General features: G+C 36.8%; 1 protein-coding gene across 2 annotated transcripts in view; it reads left to right on the top strand.

Moving 5' to 3' along the window:
- Positions 1-292: 292 nt before the first annotated feature.
- Positions 293-7,342, top strand: part of TNFSF13B (TNF superfamily member 13b) — a 19,454-nt gene continuing 12,404 nt past the window's right edge. The window contains exon 1 of one of the 2 annotated variants that reach the window (XM_026855825.1): positions 293-731. The gene's annotated coding sequence lies outside the window, so the exon portion shown is untranslated. Of the gene's footprint in view, positions 732-3,260; positions 3,370-7,342 lie in introns of those variants that run through there. The other variant, XM_026855834.1, reaches the window with a different exon arrangement.

Here is a 7,342-nt window from a genome sequence, read left to right on the forward strand (position 1 = left end):
AGGGACGTAACCAGAACTTGGATTTTCACTGAGGGCAAACAGTAATGGGTACAATTTAAGTATTTCAAATAAGGCTCTAATTTAGATCTATGAAGACAGTGCTGTTTGTTAAATAAATATCAGGCTCATCTGGTACCAGGCCAGTTGTTGTGGTTAAGCAAGATATATCTAGCTAGTGGTTATTTAACTGAATGATGGGTGAACAAGGCCATGCAGACTGCAAAATGCTTTCTAACTGGGAGGAAGAGAGAAAGGGAGAAAGAGCGAGAGAAAGAAAGAGGAAGAGAAAAAAAAAAAAAAAAAAAAGAATGGGGCAGGCAGTCAGGAATTGAACTGGAACAGCTGTAGCAGTAGAGTCCTTGTAAGGAAGCATCTAGTATGAGACATTGTGTGTGCACATGTGTGTGTGGTTTTAATTAGTGGAAATACTTGAAGCTTCCTGCTAACCCAAGTTTACATTCCCAATATTTGTTTCTGAACTGTGAAATGCAGAGAGATAAGCTATGCTTTCATACGAAGAAATGTAACTAGTGTAGCTGCCCTCATGTCCATTTCTCAGGTAAAATTAGAAATAGAGCACAAATACATTTGGTAGGCTACGGACAATCTCTCAGTTGAAGGGCAGGTGGATTAACTATTTATACAAAATATGCACATCAGCATCTCTAAGCTAATCTGCGTCACATTGGATGTTCATGGTGAAGAATGAAAGGCTGAATTGAGAGTCCAAGGTATGGTATCTTCTGTTAGCAAGAAGATTTAGACATACCTCCATTTGTATTTCATAAATCAATTCTTGAGAAGTACATTTTTATTTTTGTTAATGACAGGTGATTTTGCTAGGGGCACTTCTGCCAAATATAAAATCAGTGCCTCTTGCATGTAGTGGGGTCAGCCTGATGTATCCCATTAAGAATAATTTACAATGCCATCCTGCTTATATAATTCAGAGTAGAACCCCACAGAAGTGTAAATAGAGATAGCATATCAAAGTTCTAAATAACACTTGTGTTTTGAATTCAGAAACAGTCATTGAATATATGATGCAAGCTTTTATTTTTCTTTAATATATAGTTAAAGCAAAAAATGTCTTATAAAGTATTCTTAAGTTTTGTAGACAAAGCATAGATGTTACTGTATATGTGCTAATTGTGGCAACGTTTTACATTCTCATTCTAGTCTGGTTTTTACAATAAAATTAATTTTACAAAAAACACTTTTCTATTTTTATGTACTGACATATGCAATAAATTGATACATTAAAAGTGCTGTTAATGTCTTGTTCTAGTTTGTGGCCTGTCTTCAGCATGTGTATAGGGTTTTCTTTTGTATGCATGGTAACTGATCAAAGTATCATTTTCAGTTACTTAAACCAGAGCACATGGAACAGACATCTGCATTGTTAGATGCGGCATTTGTGGAAAGCTATTACAGCAGGGAAAAAGTATAGTACAGATGTCTATTTCTAAGCTTTGTCATGTATCCTCACTTCCAGGAAGTGTTAATAAGTAAAACTGACGTGCAGTAGCTCTCCATCGCTTTCTAACACATTCTGCATTTCATAATTTCTGTTTTCTGGGAGGCTGAGGGATGGTCTAAATATTATGTCACTTAAGAAATACTTTTAAGTGTTTCTACTAGTTTTACCACCTGTTGCTGGTAATATTTTAAATGGCTGTTTTAAATGCTATAATGCCACTCTAGCAGGGGTCCGGTTAATTCAGGTAGCTGCAACAGGTACTCAGGCTGGAGCAATTTCTCCTTTCTTACAGGGAAATGGATAACTAAAATTATATCACCTCTGCTCCTGTCCTGAATGGTTAATGTGAAATACCCAGAAAATAAGGATTTACTGCTCTTCTCTAAATCTGCAAAATGTTTGTCCTCACCTGGATTACTGCAAGGCTTGTAGTTCAGTTTTAACCCATAAATAGGAAACGGGAAGGGGGGTGGGTGGTACCTAATAGTTTTGAATGGGAAAAGTATATTTCTATTTCTTGAAAAGGAAGCAATAAAAGTAAAGGAGCAACTCATACTTAGGTACTCCATGTGAATACTGTCCTTGAATGCAAAGCAGTTTGCTGTCTTGGGAACTATGTCACTAAACCTTACTAGTGCAGTGCTGCTCTGAAGAACACAACTCTTGCATTTGCTTTTTCTCATCTGAAAAGATAATTGATTGCAGCTGGGCTACAAAGTACAGCATAAACTGTGTCCTGAAATGTCTCATGATGTTATAGTCGTTTGCTTCGTAGATATGTATAGGCCTTCATATCAGATGGAAAAAGGTAAAATACAGTATTTGAATTTATCTCAGAATTTGCAAGTACTGCTTAAATCATAGTAAACATTCATAAAGGCAACATCTGAATTAAGTGCTAGAAATGAAACAAAGGCATGGAATGTGCTGTCTATTAAAAAGATCAAGTATAGGTAGGTAAGGTTTTGATAAAATAGTGAACTATTGGCTAAACAAAAATTACTTGCTTTGAAGGTATTGAACATGCCTGAGCTTTAAATCCTTTTTTGGACCTTATTCAGGGTCTTCATTTACAGCGTTCTGTCTCTGCAAGTAGATAAGGAAGATAACACTGAATGTTTTCTGGAAATGTTTTGACAACCTTAATGTGATTAATTTGTTATGCTTCAGTTTGGGTGGGGACAGAATAACTCTATGGCTTGAAAAAACAGCAATTTTGCCTTCTCTGAAAGGCAATACAGCCTAAGAGCAAACGTGGGTTTAATGTATTGCAGAACATAGTTTCATTCATAATAACTGGATGTACATCTTTAATAATCTTAAGTAATGAGCGCAGTAATGCAAAACTGCAAGGTTGCTGGCATGAAATCTAAGTGTGCTCACGTGCCAAGTTCGGAGAGATGTTGCGAGTTTTGATGAGCAACTAAGGAATGGATTCTGTTGCTTGAAGACAGAAAGGAAGCTCTACAGCTGTTTTGCGTTCTGTTTACATCTGGTGTGGGCTAATTATTTACAAAAATTTAAAGGGAAAGGTCAGGCAGAGAACCCTTTATATCCTTGAGAACTCGGGGATAGTGTAGCAATTAGATACAGCTGTGAAGAAGTAATGCTATGATTTGAAAATGCTTGGATCCCTGTCCTGTGCTCTCTATTAAAGGTCCACAGACTGTACATAGCAGCAGAAGAGTGGCCACTCCCACGTGAAGGGCCATGGCTGTTTATTTTGCTACCATACAAATGCATTTTTATCCCATCTGTGGAAATCTGTCAAGTTGCACAGTGTCGAAGAGGTGGAGAAATGCGCTACTCCATGTTGCTGGGTAGCCAAGCCAGTGAGACTAAGAGAAGTGAGCTACAGCTGTATGACAGAGCTCCTTTTTCCCTGTGCAGTAAGAATGAATTGCTATAGCATCATGGGGGCGGAGGGAGGAGGTTGGCATTAAGCTGTTGTAGTATATGAAACTTGTGTTGACTTTTTATGTTTTATATATTTTAAAAATTATTTTATATTTCTTGTTGGTTCTGCTGCATACTTTGAGAGACACCTATAGTAATTGCTTTTCCTTCCTGTGCTATTTCCTATTCCCTTTGAATGCACTGTAATAACCCTGTAAAAAGTAATGATGGATGGCTGCAAGTCAGATGTATGTATGACTGTGTAGTGTGCGTGCCAGATTTGGACCCAAATTGTCTAGATGTCTAGAGAAATGAAGTCTTGGGCAAGGAATAAATCAGGCATGGCATATCTAAAATGTGCAGTGACACTCACATTATCCTAAGCAATTTTGAAATTGGGAGGCAAAGAGAAAATAATACCTCTTTTGCTTCTGAAAAATCTCATAGTTTGGTTTTTTTTTTCCATTTTAACAAGGTAATATATCAAATAAAGCTTTAACTGTTTGTATAGCAGGTCCTTTATTTGTAAGCTATTCAACAGCTTCCTAAAATTTAAGATAATAGGATGTAAGGTACACAGCCACAGGAGCACAGTATCTACAAATAGAGTGATTTTTGGATCCATGTGTGAGGCAGGAACTTACCTGGTTTTGCTACTGTGTAAATTGCAGTTAATGGCTGCAAAAACTAGTTAAGTGTCCTTGAAGGGAACATGTACTGTTTCAGAGGGCTATTTATGAATATTCTTAATACAGAGATTTGTAATAGCAGAAAACTGTCATACAGGATTTATTCTGATCTTCAGAATACTTTGTCCATTTTGTCTATCTTCAGAAATAACTTGAAATTAAATGTGTTTAAAATGGATCCTTTGCTTATTCTTTGCTCCTCTCTCTGTTCTGCACTGTCTTGTATAGTAGGGCAAACTATCGTGGCCTCTTTCTTTCTGTAATAACCACAGGGATCAGTTCCATTTTATGGCTACTTCAGAAATATGTGAATTTGGACCTTTGCCACTGGAGCCGTACTTTTAGTGTGACCATGAACATTTGCCTGGATCTCTCAGTTGCAGCATAACCTCCCTTTTAAAAACAGAACATTAATTTTTAAGTAAGGTTTCACATTTCTTCAGTAAATTGGGTTTTTATCCAAGTCTTCATATTCGAATCATCTGCTTTTCTTTTGTATGTTAAACTTCATTATGGGATTTTCCTCCCCCTCAAAGAAGATGCTTTTGTGGTTAAAGTACAGTACTATATTTCAGGAAATCAAGAGTTCAGTTTCTGGTTCAACCACAAATTTCCTGTGTGATTGCTTACTATCTCTGCCTTGGTTCCTCACAGATATAGTGATGAAGTTTTATAAATTTGCAGGTTAGCAGGGCCCGTCTTGATCATTTAATCTGATACTCTGCATAACGGAAATGGAAAAAAAAAAAAAAACGAGTGTTCAACATAGCTCCTCTTTTGGGTTAAAGAGGCACTAAATGGTTGGATTCAGTGTTTGTATGGATCATCTGTACTGTGCATGAAAAATAGGACCATATTTTCAGACTACCTTTATTATAAGGGTTTATTCCTATTTGCTTGCACGGGTAGATGGCCAGGAGTAGTTTTGAGCAGTTTAATGCAGTGCCGTTCTGTTTTCTAGAAATAGTTTGGAAAATGATGCTTTGAACCAGACTTGAGGTGGTCTCTTGTCGCCCCAAGGTTTTACTGCATGCATGCATAGCATAGCTTGCGTGTCTTGAACCAAAACCAGTTAATATGCTAGACACTTTTGCAAAAGGGTTTTCAGGGAAGCAGACCAGTAGAAGTAGGCTGCTAACCACAAACTGAATACCCTTTCATGACAGGTTCTTTAGGCCTCTTATATTCATTCTGGGTTTTTTTCTGAACCTGTTTGGTTTTGACAGTTGTAGCTCTGTGCAAACAATTTTGTCAATATAAAATCACGATTACTGCTACTTTTCATTTTTGCTTAATATTCTGCTCCAGCATATATGTTCAAATATCACTTTTATTTCAACAAGAATGTTCCACTGAGAGCTCATGTACAGCTGGAGTCAACACCCTCCCATGTCTGCTAATGGAAGACTAATCTGAGCCCTCCTTAGTCATCTTTAGTCATATCTTAGATTAAAACACAGAAAAAACTGCACATATGTTAATTTTACTGAGTTTGCTTCAAGCAAGCTAAGGACTACTTTGCAGCTCTGCCAACAAGAGGAATCATAAGGACGGTATGTTAAGACATAGTGGCAGACATCAAGGCACCAACTCCACGCTCTAGGCTCTGCAACTAGTATGGGATTTGTTTGTTTGTTGTTTGTTTGTTTTAAGTAATTTTTCTGAGTTTTTACTTTTGGGCAATTAGTAATCTGCAATTTACTAAAGCTTCGTTTGATCATGTTAAAATGGAAGTTGTTCAACTAAGTCTATTTCTAGGCAATTCATGTTGATTTTCATTATTGATATCTCACTCCCATTATCTATTGTTCCACTATGTTTTTGTATCACAGAAGTTGTCTAAAATTATATTTTCTTTCAAATCATTTAACTGCTTATGGAGCTATAGAACAGCACAAGATTGCAAACAGTGATCCCTTTGATACTTAACTAGAAACACCTGCTGAGTTTAACAGTTTGTCATGTGGGGGCTGTTCTGATTTTTCTCATCTCCCCTTTGAAATTCTCATTTATCAGAATGGTAAGCAACATAGAGCCAGATGTCCTACAGAAGTCCTCTGTGTCACCACAATTATTTTGTCAGCCCAAATAATGACCCCGTTTAAAGAAGTGTAGAGACTGGGAACAGCCTATTTTCTCCAGAAGCAACTGGAGTGATGCTAATTATATACCTATCTGTTATTTTCTTACATGTTAATGACTACGGAGACCTCACTGTCCAATTGTTTCTCAGTATTCCTGGATAACTAGTTATAACTTCTATTCTCTCACTTGGTTTCATTATCTTAAATAGCACTTATTTTCCACCTGTCATATTATTTTATTTTTGGAACACAGTCAGTACTAGGCTGGTAATGTTTTGATGTCTAGTAATACTTAAAGGCACATCTGCTTCATTCTAATAATTGCTTATTCCGTTCAAAAAAAACCCTACCTTAGTTCATTTTAAATTTCCTTCAAAATGCAGCCCCATTTACACCTTAACTTAGCCTTGAAAATATGTACCGAAACTATATGGTATTCTGCTCTAGTTTTCACCCTGCACTGATTACTGTATCATTTCTTACCTTATGCACATGCATTCTAGGAACATATTAAGATACAAGGTATAATTTTTTTTTCATCTGCATTTAGGAAAATAATTACTTGTCTGATAAGGATATTGGGCAGTTGCTAGAGGAAGCAAAGTAAGGAAAAGAGTACCTTGCATCACAACGGAAGATGACAAATCTTATAAGAGCCCTCAATTTCTCATAGTCTTAAGAAATAGAAGTGGGAGAGGCTACGGAAGTTGTTATTCTATTGTTGCGCCCTCTTCCTTCTCCTTCCCAACAGAATCAACTCGATCTGAGCTACTCTGATAGGTGTTGCCATCAGAATTCATTACACAGTACTCAGGCAGACCTGTAAAAGTTCTCTCTCCTGCAAAGATAAAGTTTACTTACATGGTAAAAAAAATTAGATTCCAGTGAGGGGGACACACGACACCTGTTGATTTTAGCTCTAATTGTGATGCTTTTTGATCTTTTTTGTTTCTGTCCCAGATCATTGAAACTGTTAATAAAGGAGTAAAACTTTAATTTTATGTGAGAAGACAATACAAAAAGCATATGAACATATTCGGGTTATTCAGGTAGCTTTGCTGATGCCCAGAAGAAATGAATTAATAATGCAGGGCTTTAAGATGAAAGGACTTTAAAAGATGATGTTAAACTAGACGCTCAGGCTTCACTTGAAAAACTTAAGCATGCATGTTCAATGTTGGGGGCGGGGGGGG

This window comes from Athene cunicularia (assembly GCF_003259725.1).
Source record: "Athene cunicularia isolate RWA chromosome 1 unlocalized genomic scaffold, athCun1 chr1_part1, whole genome shotgun sequence".
Classification (NCBI taxonomy): Eukaryota; Metazoa; Chordata; class Aves; order Strigiformes; family Strigidae; genus Athene; species Athene cunicularia.